At 42.3% G+C, this 23,242-nt stretch overlaps 1 pseudogene; it reads right to left on the bottom strand.

The window, feature by feature from the left end:
• Nucleotides 1-19,938: 19,938 nt before the first annotated feature.
• LOC136320683 (matrin-3 pseudogene) lies at nt 19,939-21,117 on the bottom strand (annotated as a pseudogene).
• Between the last annotated feature and the right edge of the window lie 2,125 nt (nt 21,118-23,242).

Below are 23,242 nucleotides of genomic sequence, written 5' to 3'. Positions count from 1 at the left end.
TCTCCCGTCATGTGTAAGCGATTACAAACGCAGGCATGGCCTGGGCCCGGAGTATGACCGTCGTGAGAAGAGTAGAGTCTGGCCTGGGATTTGGTACATGACTTTGATCCTTTTTTAAAAAAAAGCCCTGGCCAATTGGCTAAGCAGTAGAGCATCGGCCTGGCCTATGGAAGTCCTGGGTTCAATTCCTGGTCAGGGCACACAGGAGAAGCACCCATCTGCTTCTCCACTCTTCCCCCTTTCCTTCCTCTCTGTCTCTCTCTTCTCCTCCCACAGCCAAGGCTCTATGGGAGCAAAGATGGCCCGGGCACTGAGGATGGCTCCATGACCTCTGCCTCAGGTGCTAGAACGGCTTGGGTTGCAGCGGAGCAACGCCCCAGATGGGTCGAGCATCACCCCCTGGTGGGTGTGCTGGGTGGGTCCCGGTCCGGCGCATGCGGGAGTCTGTCTGCTGCTCCCCACTTCTCACTTCGGAATAAAATACAAACAAAACAAAAAAACGAACAATAAAAAGGAAGCATAATTAGACCTTGAATTAAACTGTTGACCTGAGTGCTAGATTGGGGAAGCCCCTGGATTTCTTACTGCCTGGTCTGTTTCTACTTCTCTTTTCCCGCTGGTGTTGTTTGTGTTATGTTCTAGACATTTTTTTTCTAGGGTTGAAAGCCTCGTGAAATTGGACCACTGACCAGCTTGTTCTGAGTTCCTCACGGCTCCAGTCCTTAGGCTCAGTCATGAGGATCTGCTGTGGACTGAGCAATGCTCTGTGATTTCGTGTCACTACCTTCAGCTTGGTCTTATAAGAATAACAATATTTACCATATCGAAACACAGAGTCAATATGTGGGTAATCAATAAATGATTTTTGGAAAAATAAAAGATTAAAGTGAAAGCATATAGCCTGATGTCAAGTAGGTGATCAAGATACATCAGTAGAGTCTGGATTTCATCCGTTCCCTTACCTGTGAAAATAAAAATAATATTAATAGCACCTACTTTGCTTAGGATTGCTGTGAGAATGAAGTGGGGCAATCTGTGTGCAAAGAGCCTCGCAGAGTGCCTGTCACACTCTGGTGTTCAATATCTGTTCCCTGTTTTTATTATCAACTGTGCAGGCTTGCGGATTTATATAATGTGGTTAATCTGAAAGCAGGAAATGAGAAACGACTACCCCCTCAGGAGTAGCCGGCAAGCCTGGGAGTGTTGGATGTGGGGGATCGGATGGAGAAGCAAGAGGAGGGACAAAGGCAAAGAATGTTTCGGCCTCCTAGTTACTTTCCAAGGTGATAGGATTCTAAATCAGTGCCAAATGATGTCCCCTCTCCCTCTTTTTTTTTTCCCCCCCAAGAAAGAGAGCAATTAGTGTCTACAAGAAGTCCAGAAGTCTACAATGCTGTCCTTGAAATGTTGGGAGCATTTCAGGGGACAAGTCTGATTTTTGTCTGCATATGCAGGACTCAGAGCGTTCATGACAAATGGCTTCATTTCTGGACATGGCTGCTCGCCTTGGAAAGCAAGAGCCGAGGGAGTGTCTGGTGAAACTGCATCCCAATAATTGATTGAGCGGATTGGCAAGACCTTCTGTGATCAGATCATCAGACCAAAGCTGGTGCATGCATGACGTCAGCTGGCTCCTCCCTGTCCCTTAAGCTTTGGAGAAGATAGAAATGAATCCCACTCCATGACTATGGAAAACCCAGCTTCTAAGATTTCTGTAATTCCCTGTGGCCTCATATCTGCAACCTGTTTACTCCAGTGAGGGAGTCATCCCTCTTCTAACTCGCACATGGAGTTGTGTCTACCAGACTTTAGTGAAAATTTGTGTAAATAAAAAAGTACATAACTTAAATGGAATATTAGACCTCCGTTCCTAGCATGTTCCTTAGCTATTCCTCAGCTGGGAGAATTGCTTCCAATCTTTCTCTCCCCTCTTTGCTTTTTCTAGTGACTAGTCACTCCTTTTCAATTCAGCCCCCAGCCTCCTTTGCATATCCATCCAGAAGGGACTGTCATTGAGGGGGACCCACGCTCCTCAGGTAGCAGATGTGCTTATAAGTTGCTTCTTCCCCACTACATATTCAAACGAATAGGGGTTCTAAACCTATTGTTGAAAGAGGACAAGAGAGTGTGCCCCATGCATGGGAGGACACTTCTTATTGATCTGAGCAAGACAAAGGGTCAGAGCCATCTGTCCAGAGCCAGAGGCCTCCTGTTCCAGCCTGAGGAATAGACTAACCAGGCTGGCGTCGTGCCCTGCGGTCTGCACACAGGGTTGCCTCTGTCATTAGGCATGTCCAACACTCATGCCGACCAGACTCAGCTCTCCAGAGCAGTGCTGGTACCACCTTGCAAATCACACCACTGACATTTGCTTTTGCTCCACCCTGCAGTAGCAGTACAAGAGCAATCAAACATATCTCATCTTTTGTTTCCTCCTGCAGAGCAGGGGGCACACAGCTTTCCTTCCCCAGCAGTTCCTGAAGGCAGTGCTCCACGTCTGTGCTCACAATAGCCCTGTGGGGAGAGAGGCTCTCCCCTTACAAGGCAGGTGCAGGTCTGGGGTTGTAGCGGGGTTCCGGAGCTAGCTCATGTCACCCTTCCTGGTGATGGCGGCCCATCCTTCCTGGGAGAAGACAGAGGACACTGACATTGTCTGGGCATGAGCCGGGAGCCGGGGTGCCTGGTGCTTCCTCCTACTTGTCACCCTTTTCAGTTTTCATTGTACAGCTTTGATATATTATAAGCCCTCCTTTTCAGACAAGGAAACCAAATCTCAGAGAAAGAATTGCCAGAGGTTGTATTATTACTCTGGCTGCAGCTCTCCTTGTTGTCACCCACAGAGCAGTGACCCTGGGCTCAGCCCACCATGTGTGGGTGCCATTGGGAAGCCCACCGAGCTCCTCATCCAGCTCTGCTGGCTTGTTGTCTCCATCTCTCCAGTTGCCAGCTTTCAGAACCAGTAACTGTGCCCAGGCCCACAGCCCTGGGGGCCTGGCCTGGCACAGTGGCATTCCCTTCCCGGCAGAGAGTGACTTCTGCTGCCCCTTGCCCTGTGACCAGGTCGTCTGGAGCAAGTGAACTCAGCAGGAGGTGGCTGCAGGGGTATCCAGCAGCAGCCTCTGCCCTGACCCCCTCCATCTGCCTCTATAGAGAAAAAGAGAGAGAGAGAGAGAGAGAGAGAGAGAGAGAGAGACAGGGGAGAGGGTGGGGGGATTTATTTTAAGAAATTAGCTTAAAATATATATAGCTCTCTCTCTATGTGTGTGTATATATGTATATATATGGGGAGAGAGAGAGAGGGTGGGGGGATTTATTTTAAGGAATTAGCTCACTGATGGTGGGGGCTGGCAAATCTGACATCTGCCGGGTCATGTTGGCAGGCTGTAGACTCACGTAAGAGTTGATGTTGTGGTTATGATTCTGAATTCTTCTTAGCAGCAGACTGGAAACCCATACAGGATTTTACATTGCAGTCTTGAGAAGAATTCCTTCTTCTTCGGGAAACCACAGTATATGCTCTTAAGGACTGCAACTGATTGAATGAGGCTCACCCACATTATGGAGGACAATCGACTCTGCTCAAAGTCTATTGATTTAAATTTTAGTCACATCTGCAAAATACTTTCACAGCAATATCTAGACTGTGTTTGACCAAACAGCCGGGCACCATGGTCTAGCCAAGTTGACGCTAAAGTTAATCATCACAAGTGCCATCTATAAATAATAGCAGTGAATCCAGAAGTCCAGGTCAAGCCCCTCCACAGCTCCTTACTGTATCGGGGGTGGCCTCATACAGACACTGCTGTGTGGCCGCACACAAGAGACACCGTAAATAGCAGTGAAGCTCTCCTCCGCATTATGCTCCAGGGAGGCTAGCTACTCAGTGGATCTGATCAGGGCCCTTTAGGTTAAAGCTTTTAAAATTAAAGCAAATCCTGGAGGGAAAGGGGGAGGGCGTTGGGGGGAGAGGGGCAAGGGAGATGTTGAGGGGAACACGGGGGTGGCGGGGATGTACTCGGTGGGACACTTGAATCTATGTAAACACTATAAATTTAAATCAATAAAGAAAAAAAATATTTCCAGGCATGAAGAGGTGGATTTTCTATGGCAGACTTGTGAACTTGGAAGCAAAATGCCACTGGCTGGGCACCACGGCATTCAGGAATAAAGCAGGAAGCGGAAGCAGGTCAGCTACCCGAAGGTGATGCCCCGAGCACAGCAGTGGAGATCGAGTCCTCCACTCTACCCGCCTCTTGGGACAGCAGTTCGTGGTGTGGTGTTCAGCTACGGGGCCTTCCTGCCCTTAGAGGCTTAAGCCCAAAGGGAAACAAAGAGAGGGATGACAGGTTTTGAGGCTTCAGTTCCTGTTTCTAATTGTATCAAGGTGCCCTACCAGAAAGTCTTTTCTCCCTTTTCCATAAGAGAAGCTGGCTGCTGCTTTCAGGACAGGTGGTGCTAAAAGGTTACATTTCTTAATAGGGGTGACCTGAAGGAGCATCTCATCAGGAGTAATAATACACTGGCAAGCCTCACCGCCCTCCCCAAAGCTGTGGGACCCCAGGAACGTGCATAAATGGAGGACCACATACCATGTGCTTAAATAGTTAAGAGTTATAAGCCATGAGAACATACTCTTAAATATAATGTTTTATCCTCCTACTTGGTCAAATATATCTTCATAGGCACCTAAAAGGCTGCTTTGAAATGAGAATCCTCAGCCTCCTCTGAGTTCTGAGAATATGTCGTTATAGGGAGAACGGATACAGGACCCCAGCCTCCAGGCTGCCTCTCTCTTTCTGTTCCTGACACGGACCCACTCTGCAAGGCCATTGCATGCATGTCTCAGCTCCGTCCATAAGCCCTGCAAGCAGCTCCTGTTGGCAGCCCCTCAAGCCTAAGGGTGTACACACTATCAGAGTGGTCACACTATCAGAATGGGTCCAGGGAAGAGGTCTGTTCAAATCTGGGAAGCAGATTCAGGCCGTGTGGGCAAATAATTTAATTCAGGGTACCCAGAGTACATCAGGCTACAGACTATGGGAGAAGCTGAGGGTGGACTCATCCTCTAGCCCTATAGACTCTGCATCATGGAAAGGAACGTGACCGGTAGAAGTCCAAAGCAGGACTCTCTAAAGTGTGGGTGCCGAGGAGTGGTCCTGTACATTGGAATGGTCCCATAAGTGCTAAATCAGCAATAGCTTCTTTATCTGGGTACCAACTATTTTGTGATTTGTTATTCAATCTGTTTCTATAGCTATCATTTCCCTTCTCATTATTTCCACCTTTCCTCCATCCCAGCATCCCTAATCTTGGAGGTTTCCTCAAGATTATCCTATATTACAGATTAATTTTTTTGTGTGTGAGTCAATTTTGTTCCCTAAATTTTGTTACTATTTTATTTGAGTTCTGTAATCTCTTAAATTTCATCCAGTTCCCTTTGCATGCCAGACTTTAGCTTAGCCTGGTTTCCATTTGTGATTCTTTCGGTCTACTTTACAGAGACTGGGTTTTCTTTCATGGTACTGAAACATCAAGCAGGTTTTAAATAATTTATTCTGTCTCTTGTGGTAAATAATGTTTCAAAGATATGATTTTATCTTTATTGTTTTCATATTGGATTTTTTGATTGTTCATTTGTGAGAAAAATTAAACTAGATTTTCATTTTGCCAACTGACTTCCCTAATTCCTCTAGGGTTCTGGCATCTCCCCCTCACGTATCTTGAGCTGCAGAGTGATCTGAGGAGCATGACCTCCACCCCAGTTTCAGGTTCCTGGCAGTCTGTGCATCTGCCTTAGGACAGAAGCATGGTGTCTGCAGTGGTGGGATTCAAATAATTTAACAACCAGTTCTCTGTCCTAATGACCGTTTTAAGTATGAAAAGCAAGATACCAAAAGGTATTTTATTTTTTCATGCATTTAATACTTAAATAAGAACAATAAAGGAGGTACACAAAACTAGATTATGTTATAAGAGTTTTAAAATATTAATGAAAAAATATTAAGAAATACCTGACAAACACAATAAAACTGTTATTCAAGTTATTTTCATATGACATCCTCACTTGCGATTTTTTTTTCCACCTATGCATGCAATGAACATTATTAAGGGCACTTGGAATACACTGCTACGCAGATGAACGTTAAAAAATGGTAAGGAATGTAAATTTGTGATTTTCACATTGGGCAGCTGCCCAGGCACCCACCTTAGAGAGAACCCCAATTACAAGTGCCATTTTAACAACCAGTTCGCTGAACTCAACAATAAATTAGGTATCGGTTCTGCTAAATCAGTGCAAACCACCTGAATCCCACCACTGGGATTAGATGAGGTCGTAAAGGTGGAGTTTTCTACAGTCTGCCTGAATTCAGTGCAAATCTGCATGGCCACAGCCACCGGCCCTCTATCTGGTACAGCCAGCAGGATTCAGAACAGATTGGTATGGAGCCACTGGCACCCTGGACAGGTGCAATATAGGAGTGGCTGTTGTTCTCCAGCATATGGTTCTCCTTGGCTGTCCTTTTGGGGGCTATGGGCTGGGTGTTTTTTACAGCCCTGTGAGAAGAGACTGAGCACCAATGATGGTGTGAACTGGAATGAGTGCTGGAGAAGCAGGCTGACCAGGTTTGAGAGCTGGAGTGTGAGATGCAGGCTGAATACCAACAGTGCCTGGAACTAGAATGGTCTCTGGAGAAGGAATTACGGGTTTGTGAATTGCAATTTGCCCTGGAAGCTGAATGTTGACAGCAACAGCTATTGGAGAAACAACTATGGGTTCAAGAGCTCAAGTCTCAGCTTTAGGCTGAGAGCCGGCAGCTGCAGGAACCGAAATGGTCACCCAAGAAGGAGCAGCATCCATGCTGGCAGAGTGGCTCTGAGTTAGTGGAAGCAGGTGTTTCCAGCTCCTCCTCTTCTGACGAGATGTTTGGGCTGAAGCTGCTGTCTGCAGACTCAGAGCCCAGCCAGTGGTCACCCAGAAGGTAAAAACCCAGCAGTCAAGAGTCTCTCAGGGGCAGGCATAACCCCCTCGGCAGGTGGTGGAGTACTCTGTGGTCCGTCCTTACACCCAGGCAGAGCTGATGTAGTTGGGGGTGCAATTCAGGCAGAAATCCACCAAGACCCTGGTATCCTGATTGCTGCTGTTGTGGGACATAAGGGTGGATGGCATCATGCTCTCTGGAACAGAGATAGAGAAGTTGGCCACCATTATCACACACTCCTCCTTAAGGCAGCATCTTCAGAACTGCCATGACAACCCAGGAAACTATACTCTATTAGAATGGGTGATGGCCACCATTTTTATAGTCTGGCAGAATGCCAGAGACTTGCCTGGAGCAGTGAGTAGGTGGAATTGCTATAGTGAGCTAGTAGAGGTCCTTCAGGAACTAGGTATGAAGAATGCTGCTTTCAACCTGAGGTCTCATGGGCCTGATGAGGAAGTGTTTATGGCAGGAATGAAGGACTTTATTCTCTACAACACCCTATCAGCACTTCTTGGGCCACTAGTAGCTATCTTGCACCACTATGTGGGGCAGCCCGTCAACACAGTTATGCAGATGGTAGCAGATTGGGGGAGCTGGAGGCAGCATGAGATCATAAAGCAGTAAGGGTTGCTGCCCATGCTGCCCCTCCCCCCTCCTACGCTAACAAGGAAAATGGGCCTATAAAGGTTACCTGAACACAGATGTGGGTAAATTTGATTACAGCTGGGGCAGATAAGGAGAAATTAGATGACAAGTCTAATAAAGTTCTTTTGGAGCTTTGATGGCAGCTTAAATCGGAACAGAGGTTCTAGCTGCTAAGAGAAAGGCCTCAGCAGCTACCCATAAAATGGTTGGTGCACAGGCAGTACAGTTATAAGACTATATGATGGAGACAGCTGTGGGAGAGGAGGATCCTCCCCAAGACCCATTGTTCCAGTTTGAATAGGGGGAGGCTGACAAATTCACCTAACAGCAATGGGCAGGGAGGCCCGAGGCCCTATGTGAAATTGACAACCTATTGATCACCCTCTAATGTGTAGCAGATGTTGGCATTAGAAGATAATAGGATTTTTTTTTTTTTTGCAGTGGCAGCAGCAACAGATAAGAGAACTATCCAGGCAGCACAGGCTTTGAATGTGTTTGACCCCACCAAGCCCTGTAAGCTTGCTGAGGGGTTTGTATGGGGCTTGTGGCAATGGACAGAGCACTTGAGGAAAGGTGCTGAGGTCTGTTAATAAAGAGCTGTATGCCTAGTTGCCTGTAATGGACCTTTACCTTAGTGATTTGCACAGACAGCTGGGCTGTCTATCATGGACTGATCATTGAATGGTGTAATGGGCTCTTGAACTGCAACCAGAGATGGGGACCCTTGTTGGATGGACTTTTGGAGAGTATAAGAGACCCTGATGAGGGGGCAGCTCTGGTGGAGGCCCTCCTGCACTGGGAAGCTGCTCTCATCCAGTTGCAGAGCTGCACTGTAATGCCAGTGGCCGAGGCCAGGCAGGTCCACATTGGATGCAGGCAGAATGTAGAGAAACTGTGGAGCCAGAAAACATCAGGGCCATTCCGTTTAATAAAGTCTCACAACGGTGGACAAGCACACAGGCAGGGGAAAACCTCTTCCCTGTCACACAAACAGCAAGAATGGCCCTTCACAGTGGCAGGCAGGCAATTCACCATCCATAATCCCACTGAGCACAAGCACCCATAGCCTTATATAGGCCATACACATGTGGCGCAACCACACCCTCACGTACCAATCAGGCAAAGTGCTTGCCACCAGTAAACCTGTGAGCAAGCCTAACACAGCTGCCCCACGTGCACTAAGGACACTTTACAGTTTCCATGGACATGGCCCTGGATTATACAGACCCTCCCACCTACCATGGGGTAGGGGGCTAGAGCTGGGCCTACAGTTAGTGCCTCAAGAAGAGTGCTCAGGGAGACATCGTGAAGGCACCTTTGTAACTAATGTAATTGCATAACTTGTGCTGTTGCTGTAGTCTATTTGTTTATGGAATGTACCTCCAGGGACCATCTCGGAAGATAGATGGTCATGTAGATTGTGAAGTGAGCAACCCTAAAGGGGTGGAATGTTGGGCAAACAAATGTGTTAGACTTGCTCGCTTGTACTTTGCCTGATTGGTGCATGAGCACGGGGCAGCACCTCGTGTGTATAGTCTATGTAAGGCTGCAGGTGCTTGCCCTCAGGGCGGCAGATTGTAGATTGCAGATTGCCTGCCCCCATTGGGAGGGGCCATTTTTGCTATTGTTGGCCAGAGAAGGACTTTTTGCCCCAGGTCTGTTTGCTTGTCAGTCCTGAGAGAGAGCAGGAAGCAGTTTGCCCTGCCCGCTTGCTCATCTGCTGTTGCAAGACTCTAATACACGGAATGGCCCACCATCTTCCAGCTCCGCAGTTTCTCTACCATTTGCCTGAATCCAATTTGAACCTGCACAGCCACAGCCACTGGCCCTACATCAGTCATCTAAATTCATGGAACAGAGATCACCAAACTTTTGAGGGTATGGAGGTTTTGTATCTAGAAACAACTGAACTTTAGCCCTGGCCGGTTGGCTCAGTAGTAGAGCGTCGGCCTGGTGTGCAGGAGTTCTGGGTTTGATTCCTGGCCAGGGCACACAGGAGAAGCGCCCATCTGCTTCTCCACCCCTCCCCCTCTCCTTCCTCTCTGTCTCTCTCTTCCCCTCCCGCAGCCAAGGCTCCATTGGAGCAAAGTTGGCCCGGGCCCTGAGGATGGCTTCCTGGCCTCACCTCAGGTGCTAGAATGGCTCTGGTTGCAGCAGAGTGATGCCCCAGATGGGCAGAGCATCGCCCCCTGGTGGGCGTGCCCAGTGAATCCCGGTTGGGCGCATGTGGGAGTCTGTCTGACTGCCTCCCCGTTTCCAACTTCAGAAAAATATAAAAATTAAAAAAATAAAAAATAAAAGAAACACACTGAACTTTGATCAACTTTAACTTTTTTTCTGATACAGTGGTGAATACTTCCAACATGTGATTATTCTTAATTTAAATTTAGTAATTCAAAGGGGACGGAATGAAATGAAGTTTGGGGGATGGGGTTGAGGATGTGGAGTATGAGGTTGTAATAACATTCCACTTTTCCTTTTCTTTTACAATTTATCTAGGTCACCATGAAACTAATGCAATATATTTTCTGCCACTCTAAGTCCCCAGGCAGAGCTGTGGTCCTCCGCTCTGCCATCTACAACACTTTGTTCATCTCTCAGTTTACTATTTATCACACTGCATGGTCATTATTCGCAGATGGGTCTGTTTTCCCGGCTATACCAGGTTCCTCCAGGGAAGAATCTGTATCGTGTTCCTTTTGTATTCTTAGCACACTTTAGACTTGAACACAGTAAAGGTTCAATAAATATTTGTTGAATGAACCAGACCCAGGACTAGATGAGCCTGGGCAAGCCTTGAGTATTTGTGCAGTATACAAGTTGAAGAATTCCTTGCTTTCTGCTTCTTACTATGTGAGTTCCATCCCCAGTGAGGGGTCCTCTGATGACTCTGTCTCCTATCACACACTGTCTTTCAGACTAGGGGTCTTCCCTGAACTCAGCCCACTTGGCTGAACCTTGACCCTCTGCCTAGCTCTCACAGCCCTCCTCCTGAGAGACCAGACCCAGCACTGCTTAGATGCAACCTGAACAGACAGATTTTGGCCCGTGATCTTTCCCTGTACCTGGTAAGGTACAGCGTCCCCACTCCGCATGGGCTCTTTTGCTTTCTTCTGCATGTCAGAATAGACAGTGATCCCTATATTCCCTTTTCTGTCCCTTACTCCAGTGTGGACTGTATTTAAACTCCATTGGTACTTTGATTAGTGCAGTCCTTCCCTGCATCTGATTTGACATCATCTGTCTTCTTCGTGCTATCGGTGGACCACGGCTCTTCTCACTCTCTGCCCAACATCGGTTGCATGCAAACACCCGTGTAATAAGGGGCCTATCTTCCCTGGGTCACTGTTCAGAGGGCTCAGAGTGCACCCTTCCTGGTCCATTTCAGAACTTATATTTGCATTGCTAGGAAAAAGAGTGACATTTTCCTGATGGCCTAACTGGACCATTCAGTGTTTCTTCAGCTGAATAGTTGCCATGGCCACCATGTCAAACTGACCCTTCCCAGAGCTAAGGCTGGGATGTGTTGGCCCTGGTAAAATCAAAGCAAACTTGTGTTTGATTGGCTGAGTGAACATGGAGCTGAGCCTTGCCTGGTTTCCTAAGGCAGCACAGGAGGATGGCAGACTTGAAATGAAGTCACTCACCAGAAGGGGATCAGGACTCCATGCAGATAGCTTCTGTCACCCAGGGAAGCTTCAGTCTGGCACGAAAGCGAGTGTTGCGTTAGTTTCTAGGGCTGCCATAACAGAATACCACGACCTGGGTGGCTTAGAACAACAGAAATGGATTGTCTCATAGTTCTGGAGGCTGAGTCCAAAATTAATGCATGGGCAGGGCCATGCTCTCTGGCATCTGCAGGGGAGAATCCTGCCTTGCCTCTCCTGGCGCCTGGTGGCTCGCCAATGATCCTTGGTGCTCTTTGGCGTACAGTACTTCAGTCCCTGTCTCTGGCACTACATGGCGTTTCCCCTTCATGAGTCTGTGTCTCTATGTCTCTTCTCTACTTCTAAGGATACCAATCATATCCTTGGATTAGAACACACCCTACTCCAGTATGGCTTCATCTTAACTAATTACATCTTCAATGACCCTATTTTCAAATAAGGTCACATTCGGAGGCACTAGGGGTTAGGACTTTGGCACGTCGTTTTGGTGGACACAATTCTATTTGTAACACTAATGTTGCAGAGGGTGTCAGAATGTAAGTTTGGGATTTCATCAAGCTGGTGGGACTAATTAATGGACAATTTAAGATGAACGTTAATCTAAAATCCTGGCAGACTGTTAGATGGTTTAGGGCTTAAAGAGAAGTTTGTATTCCATTATAATGACATTTTGGCCAGGTACTTAGGAATGCCTGCATGCTCATTTTTCTTCTCACTAGACCCTTACCTTCTGAAGGCGGTACCCACAGAAACATTGGCCAAATTGGAAACTAAACACTAGGCAAGCACCTGGACTTCAGTCCCCATTAGTAAAATAGAGCACATTGTCCAGGTTCTGATTAATTAGGTTACAGTATCTTCTCCCTTAGAGAGAGCTGGTAATGCAAGAGGCAGAGAAAAGACCGGGGTGGGAAGGATTGGGAAGCAGGCATCAGACTCTAGCTACTAGTCAGAAGGACTTCATTTTACTGGAGCATGAGTCTGGGAAAGGGGTTCGAGGTGATGAGAGTTCAGTTTTATGAACCAAGGTATCACATGAGAACCCAATTTGGGCACATGATGGCTACAAAGGTGTTCAGCACATGCCTGATGAATCTAAATGTGGAACTCAAGGGAGACGAAGACTGAACTCCAGAAGCAAGGCTACAAACTGGTTAGATCTCTTCTCCAGCCTCCAGTCATAATCTACAGACACACGGATTGGTCCAAATTCAGTGTGTGGTGGTTATGGGGAGGTGGGAGGCTAAGCACAGATAGGGACATGAGAAATTGTGACAGAACCTGACCTTATTTACACATCCCTTCTGTTGAGCACCCATTAAATGGCTGTTAGTTTTCTTCACTCCTTCAGTCCCTGCATGTCTTTCCGTAGCTGTCATACTCACTTGGCAAAACTCCAAGCCTAGATGAGCTCAACCAGACACGTGCCTGAATTTGAATAACTAAATACTGCTGGAGAAAAATCACATAACTGAGAAGCTTCCCTCTAAACTCCTAATCACAATCCACTGCCCAGAAATTCTAATTATCTAATAAACTCGCTATTTCACCCTTGATGCTATTTCATAACTCCACCTTTCTTCTCCAAATCTTCTACTTCATTCCTGCACCACTCATTCTTATCTAATTATCTGGAGTCAACTGCATCTAATTGAAAAATTAGAACCATCAGACAGAGGCCCCCTAGTCTACATCTGCGTTCATCTGCATTTTCCCCTTCTGTCTTCCTGGAACGAAGGAGAAACCATGCTTGTCCCATCACAGCCTTGCTCCACCTGGAGCAGGAGCCCATCCTCTCTCCTCTCTTCAGGTTGCTCTCCTCTCATCTTCTCCTATCTGTCCTAAAGGCTCAGCCCTCCTCTTCGCTATGGGCCCAGTCTCTTCAGCTCACCAACATGATTAACTCTTTCTTATCCTTAAAAGTCCTTCTTTGGACTCTTACCCCTCTCTAATTACTGCCCATTTCTCTACATCTCATCACGGTTCAATGCCTCAAAATAGTGGTTTACATACTTATCTCCATGGCTTCACCTTTGATTACTCTTCAAAATTCTCAAATTGCGTCTCTTTCCTTATCACTTCACCAAAATTTCTCATGTTGAGGTTCGCTACAATTTTCATGTTGCCAAGTACAAGGACAGTTTGTGTTCTTGTCTTAGTCTCAGTTGCATTAGACCCAGATGGCCACTCCCTTTTTTGACATTATATATACCATTGGTTTTCTTCCCACTTTTGGAATCTCTGACAATTTCTTCTCAGTCTCTATTACAGGCCCTCTTCCTCTCCCAACGTCCACATACTGGTGTTTCCCAGGATGTGTTCACTTTCTGTACTTTCTCCCTTGATAAGCCATTGTTATGGCCTAAAATACCACCTACACGCTGATGACGGTATTTGTATCTTCATTTCAATCATCTGTGCTCCAGACATGCATATCCAACTGTCTACTTGAATTTTTTACTTGCATACATCATAAACACTGTCAGCTAAGTCTACCTAAACCAGAGCTCATGATTCTTTCTCCCTTATATCTTCAGCCAAACCTATTTCTTCGGTGGTCTGCTAATCCATTAGAGTAAGTGATGAGCTATCCACTCATTTGCTCAAACCCAAAATGTAGCTGTTCATCTTTATTTCCTCATCTTTTTTCTTTCTTGTTTTAATCTTTTTTTAATTTAGAAATTAAATGTAATAGGGTGACACTGGTCAATAAGAATGCGTAGGTTTCAGGTAAATAGCTCTATAGCATTTGAACTGTTGATAGTGTTGTGTTCTTCAACTTTTTTCAATAAAAAATTCTGTCATTTCTAACTTCTAACATAGCTTAAATCTATATATCAGCTTCCTTATTCTTCATTAATCAAAGTTTTGGCATCTTTCTCTGGAACTGCTATAATAACCTTTTTAATGATCATCTACTTTTTATTCTTTTTTATTTTTAGCTCCCTTCAAATCTATTTTCACAAAATGATGAGAGGAATCTGTTAAGAACAAATCAAGTTACATTTTTCCTCACTTTAAAATCCCTTTTGCATATATCCATTACATTTTAAAATATTGAGCTATAATTCACACATAATGAAATGTGCAAATCTTACATGGTTCATTCAAAAAGTTTTCATGATTAGAAACATCCAAGTAATTACCAACCCAAACAAGTTTGATCTTATATGAGTAGTTTGTCCTTTTTTACTTGCCTATCAGTACTCTGTTGGATGGATATACAGCAGTCTGTTTATCCATGATTTTATTGATGACAATTGAATTGTTTCAGTGTGGGGCTGTTATGAATAATGCCTCTGTGAACATTCATTCATGTATAAGTCTTTATGTAGGTATATGTTTTCATTCTCCTTAGGTAATGTGATTACTACCCAATTAATAGTGTAATTATTAAGCTGTATGGTAGAATTATGTTTAACTTCTAAAGAAACTGCCAAGCTCTTTTCCAAAATGGTTATACTTTCATTACATTTAACATAAAACTTACATGGCCCAAACTCTTTTCCTCTCCATCCTTATCCACTCTACCCTACACTTGCTTTACTAAGTTCCTCAAACACATGAAGCTCTTCCCCATCTCCAGGCCTCATCTCACTTATGACTATTTTTGAGTTCACTTACTCATTTTTTCTCTCTCCTCCACTAGACTGTGTCCTCCCTGAAGGCAGGGTCACACTGGTTTTCTTCACCACCATATACCCTGCTCTCAGAGCCTGGCATGCAGCAGGTGCTCAACAAGGATTTGAAAAATGAGTAATACTGATTGACTATACTTTAGATTGCCTTGGTAATGCAGGTCCCTGGATTGGATAAGGATATCCCCCCGGGCCGTTACCCACTTTAAGAACTTAGTGCTGGGAAAGATCATGAGATTTGTTTCTAGGAAACCTGAAAACATTTCAAACAAGTGTGCCTATTCATTTATGATATAATTACACAGAGTACTTTCCTAAAGCTCTCATTTTAAGTACTTCAGTAAAAGAGAATAATGAGTCAGAGTGTTGAGAGGAGAAAAACTGTCTTGTAACTTGAGGGGTTGGGAGAATCAGGACCAACACCCTACGCAGGGCTAATAAAGAGAGATGCTGGCAAAAAGAGCCAGAGTGGGTTCATTCTCAAAAACTGGGATACCAGGCTCAAGTCTGGGAGCTGCCCTGTCAGGTAGAGTACAGCTGCTTCATACATAAGGAGTGAAGTCTGCTTTATGATGCTGTAAAAAAAAAGTGTTAACTTGGCTAGATGAAATTAGCCTCTGTGGCCTGGATTCCCAAATACATATGACTCCTTTAAAGATTCATGTTCATGACTCTTTCACTCCCAAACAGTGTTAGAAGATGAGGATATAAACAGCTGAGGCAGAACCAATAGTGCAACTTGCATAAAAGGCAGCCCAGAAGGTTAGGTCAGTAACTAGTACAAAAGAAGAGAGCAGTGGAGCAACTGATCAATAAAGAAATATTTTATTTGTTTCAGAGATAGTGCACTTCAAAGACAGCTGCTCTTTTAAAAAAAGAAAGACTTCCTTCAGTTATTCTAAATGGACCAGGGGAGAAGTGAGCCTCCCTGGGAACACAGCTACATCAGAGAGCGTTCGTAGGTTGAAAAGAATAAATAGAAATAGACTCAGACTACTTAAAGAAGAAAAGGACAGTTATTGGAGGAATAATGAATAGCCGTAAGATTGAAGAAAAAAGCTGGACAATTTGTCCCCTGAAAGGCCAGAAACCATGAGAGATCCAGAGTTCTCAACTGCAGAAACTGATCAACCTTTTTTAGGGAACTACCATCCAAGGGCTTAGATTCAAAATCTTGAGTGGGTGAACTTGACTGACCTGTGCTGTGGGGCATATGTCTGCTTCAGAGGGTGGGGATGGAAACTAGCGTTTAAAAAAAAATTTTTTCCCAATGATTTGAGAGAAGAAGGAGAGAGAAAAAGAGAGAAGCATCAGCTCGTCATTCCACTTTGTTGTTCCATTTTGTTGTGCACTCATTGGGTGCTTCCCATATGTGCCTGACCAGGTATGACCAGGTATGGTACCCATGACCTTGACTCAGCAAGATGATGCTCTATGTACTGAGCCACTTGGCCAGGGCCAGAAGCCAAAGATTCTTAGTCCCACCACAGCCACAGGAAGTAGAGAAAAAACTGTCTCACCAAGAAATCAATGTAGCAAGGATGTTGATAAAGACAGCCTGATTGTATGCATGCTTTGGAAACTTAAGAAGGATGGAAGAGATGAAATGGAAACTTGATGAGATGGTGAAACAGAGGGAAGGAGTGGTGAGCATCTGTTGCTTTTGCCTAACATTCCTTCAGCTTTTGACTGGCAATAGTACCGCATTATAATTCTGATACTCACCCTACCTTCCTTCTGTTCTTTTAATTTATGACGTTTCCTCTAAACATATCTAAGCTTTACATCTATCCCAGAAACTTTGAAACTTTGTGTGTTAATTTGTATTTCAAAATAATTTCCTTTTGATTTCTTTTTTTGTCAAATGAGTTATTTATAAGCATGTTGTTAATTTCCAAACTTTTTGGTTTTTCCCGATATCTTTCTGCTAATGATTTTTAGTTTAATTCCATTGTGATCAGAAAACATATTTTATAAAGTTTCAATCCTTTTAAATTTATGCTGCTGTTTTGATTATTGTGGCTCTATAGTATAATTTGAAGTCAGGTTGTGTGATACATGTGGCTTTATTCTTTTTCCTCAGGATTGTTTTTTAGCTATTTGGGGTTTTTTATGATTCCATACAAACCTTGTAATTTTTTATTTTATTTCTTTAAAAAATGATATTGAGATTTTGATGAGGATTGCATTAAATTTGTATATTACTTTGGGTAATATGGCCATTTTAACTATATTGATTCTTCTAATCCATGAAAATGGAATATTTTTCCATGTCATTTTGTCTTTTAAAATTTTTTTCAATAATGTTTTGTAGTTTTTAATATATAGGTCCTTTGCATCCTTTGTTAAGTTTATTCCTAGGTATTTTATTTTATTTTTTTGTTGCAGTTATAAAAGGAATTATTTTTTTGAGTTCATTTTCCAAAGTTTTATCATTGGCATATAGAAAAACAATAGACTTTTGTATATTGATTTTGTATCCTGTGACTTTACTGTATGATTTATTGTTTCTAATAGTTTTTTTGTGGAGTCTTTGGGGTGTTCTATATACAGGATCATGTCATCTGCAAAATGTGATACCTTTATGTCTTCTTTCCCAATATGGATGCCTTTTATTTCTTTCTCTTGCCTGATTGCTCTAGCTAAAACTTCCAGAACTATGTTGAATAAGAGTGGAGCGAGTGGGCAGCCTTGTCTTGTTCCTGATTTTAGAGGAAAAACCCTTCATTTCTTTACAATTTAGTATGATATTAGCTGATGGTTTGTCATATATGGCCATTATTACGTTGAGGTACTTTCCTTCTATCCAGATTTTGTTGAGTGTTTTAAAAATAAAGGGATATTGTATCTTATTGAATGCCTTTTCTGCTTTTATTGATAGGATCATATAATTTTTTTCTTTGTTTTGTTGATGTGGTTTATTATGTTAATCAATTTTCATGTTTAATTATCCTTGTGCTCCTGGAATGAATCCTACTTGATCGTAATGTATTATTTTTTTTAATGTGTTGCTGTATTTGATTTGCTAGTATATTGTTTAGGATTTTTGCATCTGTATTCATTAGAGATATTGGTCTGTAGTTTGTGTGTGTGTGTGTGTTATCCTTGCCAGGTTTGGTAGCAGGGTTATGTTGGCCTCATGTGTTAGGGAGTATTGCTTCTTTTCGTATTTTTTGGAAGACTTTGAGAAGAATAGATACCAAATCCTCTTTAAATGTTTGGTAGAATTCACTAGTGTAGCCATCTGGTCCTGGACTTTTGTTTTTTGGGAGGCTTTTGATAGTTGTTTCTATTTCCTCCCTGCTTATAGGTCTACATAGGTTTTCCATTTCTTTGTGATTCAGTCTAGGAAAATTGTATAGTTCTAAGATTTATCTATTTCCTCTAGGTTGTTGAATTTAGTGGCATATAATCTTTCATAATATTCTACTATGATCCTTTGCACTGTATATCTATGATATCTGTAGTAATTTCTCTTCTTTTATTTTGGATTTTGTTTATGATTTCTTCCTCTTTCTTCCTTAGTAAGTCAAGCCAGTGAGTGATTTGAATGATTTTATTGATCTTTTCAAAGAACCAGCTCTTTGTTGTATTAATTTTTTCTATAGTTTTTTGTTTGTTTTTTATTTCATTTAGTTCAGCTCTAATTTTTAGTATTTCCTTTCTTTAGCTGACTTTGGCTTGCCTTTATTCTTTTTTTCTAGTTCCTTAAGGTGTGATGTTAGGATGTTTATTTGGGATCTCTCTTATTTCTTGATATAAGCTTGTAATGATATAAATTTACCTCTTATTACTGCCTTCACTACATCCCAGAAATTTTGATATGTCATGTTGTCATTTTCATTTGTCTGTGTATATCTTTTGGTCTCTGCTTTTATTTCTGCTTTGGCCCAGTCAGTTTTTAGAAGTACAGTGGTACCTTGAGATACAAATTTAATTTGTTCTGTAACTGAACTTATAAGTCAGTCAACTCATATATCAAACTGTTGATACTGGACCCATGCACCAACGCACCAACTAGTGGCAGCTTCCCGAATCATGACTCGTATCTCAGAATATCGCTTGGATCTCAAACAAAAATATGGACCGAGTCACAGCTCACATCTTTAAAAAATTCGTATGTTGGTCTGTTTGTATCTCAAGGTACCACTGTATGTTGTTTAATTTTTACATTTTTGTGGGTTTCTTTATTTCTTTTTACAGTTGAATTCTAATTTCAAAGGCTTATGGTCGGAAAATATGCTTGGTATAATTTCAATCTTTCTGAATTTGTTTATATTAGTTTTGTGGCCCAACATATGGTCTATTCTTGAGAATGTTCCATGCACTGGAGAAGAATGTATTACCTGATGTTTGGGGCTGAAATGTCTTGTAAATATCTATTATGTCCATTTGGTCCAGTGTATCATTTAAGGCTGGTATTTTTTTATTGATTTTATTTTTGGATGATCTAGCTAAAGGCATTAATGGTATGATGAAGTCTCCAAGTATCGTGTTTCTGTCTGCCTTTATTTTTAAATAGATTAACATTTTTTAAAGACTTTATTCATTTTAGAGAGGGGGGAGAGAGAGAGAGAGAGAGAGAGAGAGAGAGAGAGAGAGAGAGAGAGAAAGAGAGAAAAGGGAGAAGCAGGAAGCATCAACTCCCATATATGCCTTGACCAGGCAAACCCAGGGTTTCAAACTGGGGACCTCAGTGTTTCCAAGTAGATGCTTTATCCTATGAGCCACCACAAGTCAGGTTCTTTGCTTCTACTTTTAGATCAGTTAGTAGATGGCTAACTGATCCCTGGTAGATGGTGCTCCCTGGTTTGGTGCATATCTATTAAGAAGTGTTATATCTTCTTGATAAATGTTCCCTTTATCATCATGAAATGTCCTTCTTTGTCTCTTGTTACTTTTGTTTTCTTGAAGTCAGCATTATCAGATATGAATATTGCTTCTTCTGCTTTTCTTTGGATATTATTTGCTTGGACAGTCATTTTCCAACCTTTCACTTTGAGTCTATGGTCCTTGCAGGTTCTCATGTCCAGCACCCAGATTTCCTCTTGGTCCAACTGCTGGTCCCCCAAGATAAAATGAGAGAAGTGGAGGCTCCAGAATTCCTGGTGCTGGGTTTGTCAATTGCTGCAACATGAATGGGTCACTCATTGTGTGTCCTGTATCATTGACAGTATTCCACTCTGGGTAGATTTCAAGAAGCTAGCATTGATGACTGTGACTTGCTTCATTGATATATTGACTCCAATCCTTATTAGAATAAACTGGCAAATCACATATGAGCATAGATGGGGATAACCCTAGGTAAGAGTCCATGGAAATCTTCAATACTGCTACTTGGAGGAGTACCCCTCTTTTTCTCAAAGAGAGATCTTTCTTGTAAGGGGCCAATACCATGTTCCTTTCTCTCATACTTACTGTCAAATTTATGATAGTTATGTGAGTTTTCACCAAAAAAAAAGAAAAAAAAAAAAGAATCATCCATACACCATTCTCCATCTCTTAATCTGTCATCTTCATAATCTATTCTGTCATAATAACCAGATTCTTAAGAATGACTTCCATGGTCATAATCAAGCATTGGGTTGAGACTATTGAGACGAGGACCATGATTGTCAAAACTATCTCTTCTAAAGTGTCCTTTTTTCCCCAGTCATCCCTAGGTACTCTGTATGGTGGCTCCCGTGTAGCAGATCTGCCATTTCTAGCATAACTCAGGGTAAGGCCTTCTTCAGCTATCCTCCTTTTAAGTTGTAGAAGAATGTAGGGCAAATTCTCAGGAGTAATCTTGTCTGCTGGATAATGACTCCATTCATCTAAATCTCTAGCAGACAGACCAAAGCTGGCCGAAATGTTACAGGCTTGGTCTGTATCTCCATGGAGTTGAGAAAACAAAGGGAGTAGACCTCTACTTTCAATGTTAAATATAGGCTGCAAATTATGGGAAGAAGTACTAACATAAGACAATGCACTATGAGCTCTTTGTTGATTCAATGCAGAACTAATTTCAAGATTCATTAAACTAGCAAGGCATGCAGTACCCTGGTTCATTCTTCTAAGAGATGCTGGCATACTTAAAGACTGGGGAGCAGCAGCAAGAAGGCCTATTCCTGTTGAAGAAAGGTCATGCCCATGATCCTGCACGTGCTTACTGAGAGATGACTGCTGGAATGCCTTGAACATTGTAGAACTCCTTCTTGTCTAACTTATAGATTTAAAAAAATGTTTTTTAAGATGGCCAAAAGGAAACCTCAAACTAGAAAACTAGGTTAACTGTGTTTCAAAAAATGATAATGCCAAAAAAAAAAAAAAAAAAAAGGATCAATAAGGACTGTGGAATCTTCTTCAGGCTGAGAATCAGCAGACAACTGTTAAGGAAAGGAAAAGGGAAAAGGAGAGGTAACTCTTTCCTGAATTGCCTTCTTTTTAAAATGGAGTAGTGTTCCATTGTGTAAATATTCCACAGCTTTTTTTATCCATTCATCTACTGATGGACACTTGGGCTACTTCCAAATCTTGGCTATTGTAAGTAATGCTGCAGTGAACATAAGGGTGCATATATTCTTTCTAATTAGTGTTTCAAGTTTCTTCAGATATACTCCCAGAAGTAAATCACTGAGTCATATGGTAGTTCCATTTTTAATTTTTTGAGGTAACTTTATACTGCTTTCCACAGTGGCTGCACCAATCTGCATTTCTACCAACAGTGCATGAGGGTTCCCTTTTCTTTGCATCCTCACCAGCACTTGTTGTTTGTTGATTTATAGGTGACAGCCATTCTGACAGGTATGAGGTGCTATCTCATTGTGATTTTAATTTGCATTTCTCTGATGACTAGTGACATTAAGTATCTTTTCATATGTCTATTGGCCCTCTGTCTGTCCTCTTTGGGGAATTTTCCATTCAGGTTCTTTGCCCTTTTAAATAGGATTACTTGTTTGTTTTTGGTGTTGTTTAATAAGTTTTTTGTTTGTTTGTTTTTTAAAATAAATTTTGGATATTAACCCCTTGTCAAAGTCATTGAACGAAGTCATTGGTGACTTTGTTCTCCCATTCAGTGGGTTGTATTTTCATTTTGTTGATCTTTGCTTTTGCTGTGCAAGAAAACCCAAAAAGCAAACAAAAAACTCCAAAGAAACCAAACATCAGGTTTTTATTATTCCTAAATTTACAATTGCTTAATTAAAAAATATATGCATATTTTTCTATTCATGTGTTCATCTTTTTTCAAATGCTGTATTTTTAAAGATATTATATGGAGTGCCCCTCTCTTTCTATTGGAGTCCTTGGTGATGCTGGGAAGTTATATGTATAATACCCTGGGGTCTACCAACACCGTTTTTCTAACTTGTATCCTTTGCTACCTATTTCCTGTCATGATCTTCTTAGTTCCCTTCCTCTCTTTTGCTGGAGTATATTCTCAGGTAGCTTCCTACTACATGTAAATATCTTGCAGGTTATGAAATGCGTGAACTCTTTGTTCTACTGCTCAATTTGTTGGGTAATTTGGCTGCATTTAAGTTTTAAGTTAAAAAGTTTCCCATAGAAATTTGACAGCCTTGGTTCATTGTCTACTGCTATCCAGTGTTTCTAAGGAAGAGTCTGAAGCCTCATAATTCTTATTCCTTCTTTGAAATTAAAAAAGAAAGAAAGACTATCTTATAATATTCTTTTTATTCCCTGGTCCTTGAAATTTCATGTTCATGAACTTTTAATGTGGTTGTTCTTTCATTTATTGTGCTAGATAGCCTGTGGGTCCTTTCAATCTTGAGACTTGTCATTGAGAAAGTAATAATACCCTCCCACTCCCTGCTCATTGTTTTCTCTATTCTTTCTTCCTGTAGCTCTTATAGTTTGTATTATACAGTTCTTGGATTTATTTTCTATTTAATTTTTCCCCCTACTCATTGGTCATCTCTTGGTGTTTGTTCTCTTTTTCTTCAGATTTTTTTTTTATTTTATTTTCCAGGCATTCTATTCAAGTTTTTAACTTTGGCAACCATATATGTTCATTTCTAAAAAGCTTTTCCCTAGGCCTGACCTGTGGTGGCACAGTGGATAAAGCGTCGACCTGGAAATGCTGAGGTCGCCGGTTCGAAACCCTGGGCTTGCCTGGTTAAGGCACATATGGGAGTTGATGCTTCCAGCTCCTCCCCCTTCTCTCTCCCTCTCTCTCTCTCCTCTCTAAAAAAAATAAAAATAAATAAAATAAATAAAAAGCTTTTCCCTAATCTCTGAGTTCTTTCTGTCTTGATTTCCTACTGTTTAGTGTATGTGGTTTTTTGTATATAACTGAGGGGTAGCAATC

The sequence above is a fragment of the Saccopteryx bilineata genome, chromosome 1, assembly GCF_036850765.1.
Source record: "Saccopteryx bilineata isolate mSacBil1 chromosome 1, mSacBil1_pri_phased_curated, whole genome shotgun sequence".
NCBI lineage: Eukaryota > Metazoa > Chordata > Mammalia > Chiroptera > Emballonuridae > Saccopteryx > Saccopteryx bilineata.
This window is presented reverse-complemented; position numbering and strand designations above follow the sequence as displayed.